The 14,677-nt window shown below is 39.5% G+C and overlaps 1 protein-coding gene across 3 annotated transcripts in view; it reads right to left on the bottom strand.

Annotated features, from left to right (window-relative positions):
• yap1 (Yes1 associated transcriptional regulator) overlaps positions 1 to 14,677 on the bottom strand; it is a 104,601-nt gene that overhangs the window by 35,169 nt on the left and 54,755 nt on the right. The gene's annotated exons all lie outside the window — the stretch shown is intronic.

The raw sequence follows: 14,677 nt of genomic DNA, 5'->3' as shown, positions 1-14,677 counted from the left end.
AAAGTTTTAAACAAAAAAAAATCAAAACAAAGAAACCAAGTATTGCTAAATAAATCTTTTAAGTTGTGCATTTAGGCAAAGGTCTTGCACACAACAGTATAAGGCAGATTACTAAGCATAATCTTGCTGTAATTAATTCATACATAGCTTTGAGACTTGCAATATTCTATTCAGATGCAGCCAGTGAGTGAGCCCCATGGACTGGACTTTAACTAGTGTTCATATATTTCTCATTTATTCTGCAAACGTGGTTAAAGTTTCAATCCAGTTATAGTTAGGAGGTAGAAAACTGATGGCTGTAAGGCCTTGATGTCAAATGTTATCCTTTTAATAAGCATGACACAGTACTACATTGTTTCAAGTTAGTAGGGATGTCCCATCCCATTTAATTCTTACACATGGGAAACTGTCATCTTAGCTGACAAAGTATGACAAAGAACCAAATGGAGCTCATTAGGACCTATAACAACTTGGGAAGGGAAGTAGGGGGAAGGGCAAACAAAAATAAAAGATGGAAGCCCACAAAGGAAGCATTACCCACAATTGTTGTAGTGCATTGGAACCCTGCCAAATTTAAATAACCACCCTCTCAGTGCAAGTTGGTAAGGGAAAAAAAAGAGCGAGTTTGAAGCTTTCTCAATAAAAAAGAAAAATATTCTTCATCAGAAATTGATTGTACACGCAGCTCAGAAGTTAAGGTTTTACAAATGGAATTTGTTTGATGTTTTAAAGTTATTAGGCATGCAATTTAAGCTCTTAGATACTTCCATAAACAACTTATTCCTTTTTACAGAAATAATTACATTTTACCGTAATGGGGTTATTAAAAATGTCTTAAAAATGCACGAAATGATGTATTTTACCCAACAGTACCAAAAAACAAAAATTGCAACTAGCCTTACAATCCATGTAGAAATTGCATGTACAAATGCAGGGATACATTATCTCAAGATGTTGGTAAGTTTATTCAGCTGACTATAGCTATCAGAGAGCCCATATTGAAATATTAGCCTGAACAGCATTAAAGTAATTAATTTCATTAAAATGGCATTAATGAAATCCATCCCTTTGGGTTGGAGAGAAAGGGAGCGAGTGGAAAGAGGCGAGAAAGAGGGCGAGCAAGCACACAGAGAGGGGATGAGGGAGCGATATCTAATATCTACCCATTGGCTCCAATGTAGAAATGAATGAATAAGGAAGAATTGGATTGACTTAAATTATGGTGTTCCTCACTCAATATGATAAGAACTTGAGAGCATGAATGAACTGAGGAATTTTCATAATTATCAACTATTTATACACATATATACAGTGCCACAGTGAGGTGTTGCACGTACCAATAGGGTTAAAAAGGTGTTCTTCCTCCTGGTCAATCATTGAAAAATCTGGTTCCAGAAACCTGATTGAATTGCATGTTAGGAAGTTGGATGCTGGTAAAGAACATTTTAGCCTTCTGCAAATGTATTAATCTTTGAGTAGTTTTACCTACAGGATTTTCACTGAAGCATAACTAACTGTGTAAACAGATGATTTTACATGCCATTAATTTTATACAGTACCCTTAGCTGAAAGTGGGCAGTACTACAATTTGTGTGCAGAAATTTTCCATTTTTTTTATTGCTGATTGGTCAATCTTAATGAATCATGCTTCTCAATTTGTTGCATAATATTTGTGTTAAACCAAGTAATACATATAGAAACATTTGGTCAAAAACTACATAAACTGTCAAACACTAACCAACAAAATCAGCAAGTCAGCCTAACTAAATATCTGGATGAGAGATATAGAACACAAAAATTGATGATGTTATAATCTCGCTATTTTACACCTGGTGACCAACGTTTTCTGCCTGGAGAAATAAACTCTAACATTGCCAGAGTAACAAGTTCACATAACATGAAACATGCAATTTTACAGTATAAATATGGAAAGGCTTGTTCAGTTTGTGTGAACTTATTACAGGTATTTGGAACCACTTGTTGCTCAGTGACTCCTTCTCAACTTAACTGAATAAAAGTTGCATTGAGAAAATGCTAATGACATTGTCAGCAACCTTTCCCACATTTATTTTTAATGAAAATGAATGGAGCACATGAAGTGCTCTAATCAAAAAATTTGAAATTGACACTAATTATCATCATTTTGGCTGATAAAAGTGATAACTTTGTATACAGTGGGGTGTGTGTGTGTAAAAAACACACGCAATAAAAACACAAGATAACATTGTTGTGCCTGTACTTCAGTGACAGAATCCAAATTTTTGTGAAAAAAATTACTGCTTTCACCAGTAGAAAAAAAAATCAACTCCCCACTGTTTTATCTTTTCTTGCAAATATTTTCTCCTGAATTAAATGAGCTGCAATTTTTTAAAAATATATTTTATCAAATTAAATCCACAAGCACATAGGACACTGTAATTAAATATCCTCACTTGATATTCACATAGTTTGTAACAGAATCCATTTGATGGTTATAAGCAGCAGAACAGAGTTGTCCTTCCCTACTCAAGTAATTCCAAGGCCAACTGTAGTACATTACTGTTACTTAACTCATTAACTGATGATGCTAAGAATCAAACTTGGGATTCTCTGGTCACATTCTTCATTGGAAGAAATATTGTCCAAATGCAAGCTTTTATTTAAATATTAAATATTCTCCATTGATATAGTCACAAGATACTTCACGTCATTCAGCCTTCTGAATCTGACTGTTAGAGCCTCCAGAACAGCCCATGATCAATTTGAAAATCTTTTGAATCAGTGGGGAATTATCTGGTTTTTTTTCCCAATATAACACTGTTGAAATCCAATGAAGAATATATTAGACATCAAGCTGCATCCCATTGTTCTGTTAAAGCTATCCAATGCACATTATGGGAAAAAGCCCAGATAAACATACAAGTTCATTTTGTGTCAGAGTTTGTTACAGGCATGGCACTACATATATGGAATACTCAATATATCACGCAATGCAAATACAAAGTTTTTGTAGTCTTCATTTAATTCTTCATTGACACATTCACTATTCAATTGGTTAATAATTATTTCTGAATGTCAAAAGTTGTCTCAAATCCAAATGAAGGAACAGGTTATTTTATAGCACTGAACTAGATGGGCAATGAATAGCGATATAGAATTGTACATTTACCTCAATATTTATTTGCACCCAAAATATGCAAAACTAATTTCTTCCCCTCCCCCTTCTCATGATCTCTTCATCCCTCTCAAAGGCAGTGAATCATGCTGGACAATGAAAGACCTTTGGTATCTCAGCCAATGTCACTATTCCTCATTTAAGAATCCAAAAAGCCACAGCAAGTGGTTTGACAGTAAGGGATAGAAATTACATGACCAGTACCCAAGAGCATAGTGACATGCCTCAATGACTACCATCCGGTAGCACTTACATCAACCATAATGGTCAAGGCATGAATCAATTCCTGCCTCAGAGATGACCTGGATCCACTCTAATTTGCCTACCACCACAACAGGTCCACAGCAGATGCGATTTCTCTGGCTCTTCACTCTGCACTAGACCACCTGGACAACAGGAACTTGTACATCAGGCTGCAGTTCATCGACTACAGCTCAGTGTTCAACATAATCATCCCATCCAAACATTAAGCTTCAAGACCTGGGCCTCTACCTCCCTCTGCAACTGGATATTCGACTTCCTCATCGGCAGACCCAAATCAGTGAGGATTGGTAACAACATCTTCTCCTTGTTGATCATCAACACAGGTGCACCTCAAGGCTACCTGCTTAGCCCCCTGCTCTACTCTCTATACACGATTGGGTGGCTAAGCATAGCTACAATGCATCTTGCAAATTCGCGATGACACCACTGTTCTCGGACGAATCACAGGTGGTGATGAGTGAGCTTACTGGAGTGAGATAGGACACCTGGTTAAGTGGTGCAATAACAACCACCTCTTGTCCAATGTTAGTAAAACTAAAGAACTGATTGTTGACTTCAGGAAGGGGAAGGAGGGTGAACATGTACCAGTATACATTGGGTGATTGGCAGTGGAGGGAGTTGCAGCTCAAATTCCTGGACGTTAATGTATCAAGTGACCTGTCCTGGGCCCAGCACATAGATGCAATCATAAGGAAAGTGCGCCAAAGTCTTTACTTTCTTAGGAGGTTAAGGAGGTTTGGCTTGTCACCAGTCTAACAAACTTCTACAGACGTACTGCTGAAAGTATCCTGACTGGTTGCATCATGGTCTGGTACAGCAATTCGAATGCGCAGGAATGCAAGCAGCTGCAGAGAGAGTAGTGGACTCTACCCAATACATAACAGGAACATTCCTCTCCACCATTAGTAGTACCTACAGGAGGCATTGCCTCAAGGTAACATCCAAAAAAACCCCACATCCCGGCCATACCATCTTCTCACAGCTACCGGATGGGAGGTATAGAAACCTGAAGTCCCACACCACCAGGATCAAGAACAGTTACTTCCCTTCAACCATTCGGTTCTTGAATCAACTGGCAAAACCCTAATCGCTACAGTTCAGCAACACTATGACCACTTTGCACTAATATGGACTTTTTTATTCTAGTTGTGTTCTTGTAAAAATACTGTATAATTTGTGCTTATGTTTTTCTTGTGAATGCTGCTTACATGTACTTGTGCATATGACAGTCAACTCTACTTTGACAGAAAAGGCCATTCAGCTCACTTTTTTGAAGAGCTGATTAGTCCCACTCTCCTACAAATTCTTGCCTTTTTAATTTCTTGAGAGTTACCAATCATGTGTTTCTACCACTCTGTCAGATAATGTATTCTAGATCATTTACAATTTGCTGTATAAAGAAAGTCTCATTAGTCCTAATTTGTGTCTTTTTCCTTTGGTTATTGATCCCTTTGCCAGCAGAATCATCAGGCATGCACACTTTTAGAGGTCCATGAAAACTTAGGCAAAATCCAAGACTAACTGCACACCAAGGATATTGGTGGTCTGATCAGTTCTGTGCAGGTTTTGGGAACTTCATTGCAGGAATAAATCAGAAGCAGATAAAATAGTAATACAAAACAAAAAGTGAGAAGAGTTAGTTACATGGTCCTCTTGAGCCTACTTAACCATTCAATACAATCATGCCTGTTCTCATCTTTGTCTTTAATCCACCTTCCTGCCCAATCTCCATAAAGATCTGAAAGAATGATGCCAGGGATAAAAAAAACGAAGAAAACATCCATCCCTCATCACTCCACTCCCAACCAATTGCACATCAAAAGAGTTCCCTACAGTTTAAGGTAGGAAGTGATGCATAATGATTTCAAAATGAACAGTGACTGGAAGAAAAATAATAAATACTTACTTCCATTGGTTCAAGTCAGCTACAAGATGGTACAGAAACACACATTAATAAGGGACAGAGTTTTATCAATAATAGAATATTCACCTCAAGTGGCAGAGAATATGAGGGGGCAAATTTTCCTAGCTCAGGTTTGTGGTTGCAGAGGGAACTGGTAGTGTTCAGCTACTCTGACCAGAATCCCAGGTTTACATAACTTTACTAGAAGTGCAAGACTTAATGAGTGACAGACAGCATCACAAGTGCAGCAGTAGGGGCAAGTATTGCTGAGATTCACCAGCACCATGCTGGGGAAATTGGCTCTTCAATCCCATGCCAGGTAAAATCTCACACGATCAGAAGCCACATTGATTAAAAAGTGGATTCTTTGCTTACAAAGATGAAGCAAAGAATTTGGCAAGATTAGTTTTATTTTACTTGCTTTTAATTAAAGCACATGGAAATAGATGTTTATGTTTAAATGTAGTAACTTTTAAAGAATAATTTGCATCTACCTTAATAGTCTTCCAACATGAAAATATTAGAAACAGTTAAAAACTTACAATCTAGCACAGACACTGTTGTGCCCCAGCTGACCCTCACTCAGGACTTAAGGTCCAGTTGCCATCTGATTCCAGGATGCAGCGATGGGGTCTCAGTGAGATCAGAGCTCCAAGGGAGCTTCCTTTGGTTATTGACCTGTGAGTGGAGACCCTGGGCTGTGAGCCAAGTCCTGGAGGTTCCAGCCCAACAGCCTTTAAAATGGAATTGGCATTATTTGAAAGAAAGAATGCAAAAGAATGCAAGGAAAAGCTTTTGAGTGACCAGTGACAGGTGAATGGACACTTGTACTTGCAAACTTACAGAGCAATGCAACAGAGATGACCATCAATCATCCACAGTGAGTAAAAAAACCTTGTATCTATAGAGGTCCATATATCTTGCCCACCTTGTTGGGGAATAAATGAATATGAAGATTCAATTCCCATAAAAGGCCACAACAGCACACCTCATGCTATGAATGTGATATGTAAAGATATTTGATAATGTTAAATCTTCCAAACTGCCATGTTCACGTTTTAAGTGCTATTGAATGAAAGACCACATACCAGGTTAATCAGACCTTTATTGGTGTCAACAATATCTGCATTTCTTGGAGCATACTTCAGGGGGTGGGGGAAATAAATCAGTGGGCCCTAACTTCACAAGGCTCATCACCCAATAGAGGATTGGATGCATATTTCTGCATGGACTCCAGCAAATATAAAGCACCACCAAGGTTTGTTCAGACTGCGACAGCAATGGTAAATGCTGGCCTCAAAGCTGCTTGTTGTACACTGCAGCTCCATTTGCCTCCTGAGGGGCAAATGGGATCACCTTCATAAAAGTCAAAAACTCCAACTGCAGTTATCCATCCATTAATTAGGGAATTGCTCCATGAGGCATTTGCAGACCCAATTTCAAATTATTTCACTTAATTCCACACCCATCACATTCTTCTCCCTCTAGCAACATTGACATATTCAATGTGTCCTTTGTGTCATTTTCAAGAAGTAATTCCATTAAGTATTCATATCCTTATTAATTTCACCTGAAAATTAATAACATATCCTTGCACTGCCTTTCACAAAAACAAAGCTGCATTTGTGTAATGAATAATTATGCCAAGGAGCTGACTACAGATGTACAGTCAACCTACTGTACACCTCTGACCAGCCACAGACAAGGTAGGCTGGTCATTGTAAATGGCACTTGCCATTTCTGAATAATAAAATATTTTATTCAGTAAAGTCAGAGACTTTTATCAAGTATCTACAAAACAAAAATCCAATAGTCTTGGAGCTGCATTGATCTCTGAACATCAGATTAAGTTCTATGAGAAAACAGTTTGTTCTCCAAATTTCTAAAAGGGAACAAGTTTTTCCCTCTGGAAACAAAGGGAAAAGATAAATTAATAAAGTATGAGTATGATTAAACTTGTATACATTTTAAATTTTACAGTATCCCAATCAGCAGCACTGAAGACATTGTATTAATATAAAAATATTGAAATGTACATCTAAATGATAGTAATATTGATGGATAGAAGTCATTAAAGCAAAGATACAAAGCACTTGACAGTTGTAACATGTAGACCAGTTTGAGGTCATGTGTGACATTAAGCACATTTGAACATTCCCAATGTCCCTGGTGACCCATGGGAAGCATGTCCAGATACCGAGGTGCAGAGTACTTTGACCGGTGGTTAATCCTAGTATGAAGCATACAGGATGCAGAAAATGTTGCAGATAGTGGATTTGGTTAAGTTAATCACACTGCATATACAGAAGGAGATTGGTGATCACCTGGCACAGCAATCGGTGGTCATTCCCCTCTCAGGTATACCATAACAGGTTTCTCTAGTATAACAGCTATACTGTTTTGAATACTGCTGTTTGGGGCAGTGGGGGGGGGGGGGGGGGGGGGGCAGGTGGGAAGGAGGAGGAAAAGAGAGAAATAGCCTGCCAGAGGAAAACAGCAGTAGCAGCCAAGTTGGTGGCACCACAGTTAGCTCTGACACATAGCAGGGGAGGGAGATGTCAAGGCGAGTAGTAGTGGTGGGGATTTTGTTGGTGAGGGAGACAGACAGGCAGTTCTATGGCCAAGAGCAAGATTCCAGAATGGCATGTTGCCTCCCTGGTGCCAGGGTCAGGGATGTCTCAGATCAGATACAGAACATTCTGAAGGGGATTGGAGAACAGCCAGAGATCATTGTACACATTGGTACTAATGATATAGGTAGAAAGAGGGATGAGGTCCTGCAAAGTGAGTTAAGCAAAAGGTTAAAAGATCGTAATCTTGCGATTACTCCTGTGTCATAAACCAGTGAGGGTAAAAATAGGAGAACAGAACAGATGATCTTTCCCCATTATTGAATGGATTGCTTTAGTAGAAGGAGCTTGGATGGGGCAGAATTTAAGTGTTTTTTTTGAGACAATACATAGATAGTCCTACTAGAGACTGCGTAGTACTCAACCTTATCTTATGAAATGAAACTGGGCAGGTGGTGTTGGGGAGTGGGGGCAGAGGAAGAAAAAAAAATGCACATTGGGAACAGCGAGGGTGGCAAATGCGGATAATCTGGAGCATATCAATAGTAAGAAATAGTAGATGTCACAGAACACTTAAGGATTGATAAACCTCCAAGGCTAGATGAGATCTATCCAAGGATGTGATAGGAAATGAGGAGAAAGCTGGACCCCTGAAGGAGATTTTTGCATTTCTGTTAGCAGCAGGTGAAGTACCAAGAGACTGGAGGATAGCTATTTAAAAAGGGAAGGAGGAATAAACCAGGGAACTAAAAGGCCAGAGAGCATTATAGAGTGATAGGGTTTTCTCCAATAAATTCTATCCCTTAGGGGAAATTATGTATATTTGTAAAGACTAGGGCTGATCAGGGATAGTCAGCATGACCTTATTTGAGGGAAATCCTGCCTCACTAATTTGAATTTTTTTTTGAGGAGGTATCTAAGAAGATTGAAGGCAAGGTAGTGGATGTTCGTCCATATGCACTTTAGTAGAGCATTTAGTAAGATCCTACATGGTAGGCTGGCCAGATGGTTAAAACACAGGATGCAAGGGTAATTGGATCCAAAATGGGTTTGGTGATAGGAGGCAGAGCATAGTGGTGGAAGGTTGCTTTTCTGAATGGAAAGCTGTGACCACTGGTGAAGCACAGGGATGTGCTGGAACCCTAACTATCTGTGATGCATGCTAATGATGGAGATGTGACTTAAGAGTTCTGACTAGCAAGTTTGCAGATGACACGGAAGTTGATGGTGTTGTGGATAGTGATGAAAGTTGTCTAAGGCTACAGCAGGATATAAATCAGTTGGAAACTTGGATAGAGTGTTGGCAGATGGAATTTAATTCTGACAAGTGCAAGGCGATGCATTCTGGGAAGTCTAATAGTGGTAGGACACATACAGTAAATTGTAAGGAATGTTGATGAACAGACAGATCTGGAGTTCAAGTCAATACTTTCCTGATGTGGTAACACAGGTAGATAGTGTGGTGAAGGAGGATTATGGCATGCTTGCCTTCATACCCTGGGACATAAAACATAAGAGTTAGGATGATATATTGCAACTTTACAAAACACTGGTTAGACCATACTTGGGAGTCACATGTGTATTTCTGGTCACTGTGTTATAGGAAGGATGTGGTTGCATTGGTGATGGTGCAGAAGAGATTCACCAGGCTGTTGCCTGGATTGAGGGACTTTGGTTATGAGGAGAGATTGGATAGGCTAGGTTTGTTTTCCTTAGAGCAAAGGAGGCAGAGGTGTGATGTGATGTATAGATTATGAGACACACTTAAATAGGCAAGGCATGGTAGGATACAGTCCCAATGTGGTCAAAGGTGATTAGTGTAGATAGGCAAAAAAGGGCAAGGAAGATCCCATTTCTGTACTGTACAACATTATGACTGGTGTGAGAGAGGACAGGAGAGGAAAAAGCAATGAAAATCTTGCTAGGTACAGGCATTGCGGTAGATTTAAACTGAAGTTGCATAAAAAGATTTCAAATGTTTCACCAGAACAAGGTAAGTTTTGAGGAGATAGTTAGAATCTTTAATTGCTGCACTACCATGTTTTCCTCTCAAAAGGTGAGGCAGGAAATAACTCAAAACAGAAGAGAGCCAACTAGGAAACTAGAAAAGCAGATGTGAAGTTCCAATTAAAATGTATTGATGTGCACGTCTATATATCCCAATACATTCTTTGGTTTTAAATTCAACTCCACGGGGCTCCCTGTCTCACTCAGCTTCTCACCAACTTGAGTCACATTTCCACATCACAGAAACCAGTCATGGAGTAGTCAGGAAGGAAAGCTGGACTATGGCATACCAGTTGAGTGATATACTGATTTGAAAAGTGGCATGCTTTCCATCCATCAATCATTCTTGCAGACCAAGGCCGGGAATAAGCATTGAAGTTAATGATGAATTCAACAACCATTTCTGGACTATACAAATGCATGGCTAAATGCAGAAATACAGGAGTTTCTGCCAGTAATTTCCTGCTTCTCTACAGGATGCACTGATTCGCAGCCTTCTGACATCATGAGTCAGACAACCAATGAAAACTTCATGCAGTTGCAAACTATCCTCATCTAAACTAACCTGAATGTAGTACTTCCAATTCTTGAATTTGTAATGATTCATTAAGCCACAATTATTCTTTATCCTGCCAGAACCTAAAACATTTAAATGAATTATCGTTTTATTATTTCAAAATTCTATATTTTAAAAAATATACTCTTCCATTGTTATCTGCATAGTAGGGTGGTTTACGGGAAGCAGTTAGTGGCCGTCAGGGACCTTTGGTATCTTTACACACTTTGCATGTAAACAGTGCACTTGAAACTCTGTATGTGCCTGTAGATGGAGCAATATGTACATCATGACATTAATGTGAACAGGCTCCACCCATGTCACAGAATTGTCTGCATCCAGCAAGCAAAGCCAAATCTGTAAATTCATGTTTTGTGTTTCTGTACTGAGCTGTATATTTACAGACTGTGTTCTTGCGCTCTTATTTTTCATTTTAAAAAAAATAGAAACTTAGAACCCAAAGTTACTAATTTCCACTACTACCTCACCCTCCACTCTGAATCACATCCCTTTATTATTATTGGCACACGCAGTTTGGATTCTGCATTTTTACCAAATCTTGGAGGGAAAAAAAAAGGAAAAGCCTTGTTTGATTTAACTGTTATCAACATAAGCCATTATTGAGAGTCCCTGAACACATTTGCAAACTACTTAAATTGCTAAAAAGTTTACTGCAAGCTGAGATATAAACTGACATGGATAAAGACAGTATCAAGGGTACCATGTAACAGAGAATCCAACAAAACATTTGGAATTCACATATCCTTTTTGACAGGTTCTGTTTTTTTTTGGCATCCTACCATGTCTGTCCAAGCACACACCCATACTCGCCAGTGTTTGAAATGGTAATTGACAATTATCAACTGCCCCAAAGTATAGGAAAGGAGGAATTAAAAAAAAGAAAGGTTTAAGGGAGAGGCAAAGGAGGAACCCAGGACTGATAAGATTTCTTTATTAGTCACAAGTACATCAAAACACAGTGAAATGCATCTTTTTGCGTAGAGTGTTCTAGGGGCAGCCAGCAAGTGTCGCCACGCTTCTGGCACCAACATAGCATGCCCACAACTTCCTAACTTGTACGTCGTTGGAAAGTGGGAGGAAACCAGAGCACCCAGAGGAATCCCACACAAACATGGGGAGAATGTACAAACTCCTTACAGACAGCGCCCGGAATTGAACCCTGCTCGCTGGTGCTGTAAAGCATTATGCTAACTGCTACACTACCATGCCTGCCATACAACAAATTCCCTCTATCCGGAAACACCTCAGCATGTGACTAACTGGCATCATAAGTGATTTAGCTGTAACAATATTTGACCAAGGAAGTCAAGTTCTCATGTGATGAGGAGAAATTGGTAAGTTCAGTGGAAATTCAGTGATTTTTTTTCATATATTTGTTGCTCAAAGTGTTATACTTGTATTTCAAAATATTGGCCTAAAAATCTTTTGCTACTTTTAAGGTGCACTAAAATAACATTGTGTGGTGTTCTAACACTGTTTCAAAATAAAAATACCCTTAGGAATGTGATTATTACTTAGAGTTGTCACACTCTTTGGTGCAATGGAGAGCCAATTCAACTTCAGCATGTAGTAACAAAATGAAGTATTTCAGTACCACAAGGCTGCTGGCACAGCCTTTTAGCTGTGAACTCAGGAGCTATCCCCTAAAAAAAAAGACACATGCACCCCACCGGCACCACTGCTGCAACTTGTACAGAAGGGGAATTGAAACAGATAACCAGCAGGAAACAAACATTGTATTCTATGGGATTCACAGAGACCCTCAAGGGCTCCAAACAGACACACTTAGGAGGAAGTTACTGTGTGTCTCTCTCTCTGCTAGGTTTGAAATTTCTATACCTTTGTCAGCTGTGGTGTCTGCAATGCAAACAAATCCTCATGCCCACTCTACCTCATCTGGCCTGAAGGAAAGTTGACTGCACTGGGATTGCATCAATCACAGCTTTGATATCATTATCGATCACTGTGACAATGATGACAAATTTGAGAAATATACTCTATAATCCTTCCAAGTTAATGGAGTTCTTTTGTAAGATCAAAGGAGGCCAGCTGCAGTGGATCCCCACATTTCTTTGCCCTATAGCAACAGTGAAGATCATGTCAATTTTGCTGCTTATAAACATAATTGACACAGTGACTTAGGGAGGAGCCCTTCAGCCAGGAGGAGGAGACAGTTGAGGACTCTTACTATGATTTTCCCTGTGGTAATCAAAAGGAAGACTCTCTGCAATTACTATAAATCACGTAAAAGACAATTATTTCATTGCTGAGTTGCATAGTATCTCTTTTTTCCCCACAAAAGGGATACAAAGTCATGAATTCTTGTCAGAATTTGTTTTCCACTGTGTTTTACTTCAGCGGGCCTTTGTCTGCTTCAGAGGTCTTTTTCAGTTGTTGGATGCCCCTTCCAATCGCTCTTCACTTTGGAATAGTGTCGAGACAGTAAAAGACAGTATACTGTGAGATTGAATCAAGAACACTAATGTGAAAGACCTTCAAAATGTTCCTTCCAGCAGGGATTTTCTGCCTCTGTTCTCATACACTTCTTAGCTTTCAGTAGGTTGGGTTCTTGGGTCATATATAGTCTCAAGAGCTGAAAAATCCATCATCATTGGCTAGCTGCTGGACCTCTTGCACTCTTTCCACCCACCATCTGTTTTTTTTAAAAAAAACATTGAGCACTTTGCTGGACCTTGGTCATCTAATGTCCATAGACCTGCTACTTTACCCTCAAGTAATCTTGTTTTCAGTTGAAGAATGCCTTGCACTTATGATTTATTAGCTCCTGGTCATTCTTATCAAGCCAATCATGGCAATTGCTGGTGGAGAAACCAGTCCCATCACTGGTGCTGATGGTGGTGGACATTGGGTACACCAACCCCATGGGCACTGTTGTTTTGGAGCTATTAGTTTGGCTGTGAGGTACTGACCAAGCAGATTTCATTTTTCCAGGTCTCTGAACAGCTTGATATTGATTTTCTTATGGTACTGCTTCTGATGCCATCATTGAAAGCCATGAGGCATTGTTTATCCCATTGCCACCTTAATGGCAAAAATCAGCACTATAAGATCAGTGTCCTCCTTTCTGGTTTGCCCTTCCAGATGAACATGCACCTGCCATCCTGCTCATTTCCTATCGGTCATGCTTCACTTGGTGAAGCAACATCAATGTCCCCCAAGCTATCCTAAAAGTGCACCATTCAGCTCTATCATTCTTGGGGTTGTCCACGAGGGACCCAATACTCCAGGTGCCAAACTTCATTTTGAAGAGTGGAACATGTGTAGATTTTATAACCACTATCACCATTCACCAGAGCTGGTCGTTCTCCTCGCGGACACTCTGCTAGAGGCTTGTAGCCAACAGTGCACTCCACAAACACAATCCCAACCCCTGCAAAAGATTCAGGCATACCCTTCATCAACCTGCACGTGTCAAATAGGCACAAGTTATACTGGGGAATGGAGTCAGATTCATCTTGGAGGCAGCCAAGCACAGCAGCAGCATTGCCTCACTTGACTGCCACCGTCCCAAATAAATTTAGAAATAACACTGGACTACTGATAAAGCAGCTGTTGTATTGTTGCTGACGTGATTATTGCTATTGATGATATTGCTGTGATGAATGTCAAGGCAAACCCATATTTCCCCAACAAAGTGAGGGGTTAATTTTCCATGTGACATTAAGAGTACCAGCAATGATCACTTTTGTCTACTCCAGGTTAAATCTATTTTTTTTAAAACTGCATAGCTTTTCTTTTAAAGAAAGCAACTTGGGATTGAATTTCTACTATTATCATCATTACAATGTATACAGTTCTTTAAAACTATTTATACAGCACGGTAACAGGCCCTTATAGCCCAACAAATCCATGCCACCCATTTAAACCCATGGTAACCTACACGTACGTCTTTGGAATGTGGGAGGAAACCAGAGCACCTGGAGGAAACCCACGCAGACATGGGGAGAACAAACTCCTTACAGACAGTGACAGGAATTGAACCATGATCACTGGCACTGTAATAGCATCATGCTAACCGTTACGCTACTGTAGATGATGAATCAAAACGAGTGTTCAAACACCAAGATAGCTTTAGGATTTGATTAGTTGCCTTGGTGATGGCTGCTAACAAATTAATAAACTTTTGGGTAAATGAGATTCAGCAAACTGAAAAGATTTAAGTGCCTATAAAATTTAAGCCA

The sequence above is a fragment of the Pristis pectinata genome, chromosome 11 (assembly GCF_009764475.1).
Source record: "Pristis pectinata isolate sPriPec2 chromosome 11, sPriPec2.1.pri, whole genome shotgun sequence".
NCBI lineage: Eukaryota > Metazoa > Chordata > Chondrichthyes > Rhinopristiformes > Pristidae > Pristis > Pristis pectinata.
This window is presented reverse-complemented; position numbering and strand designations above follow the sequence as displayed.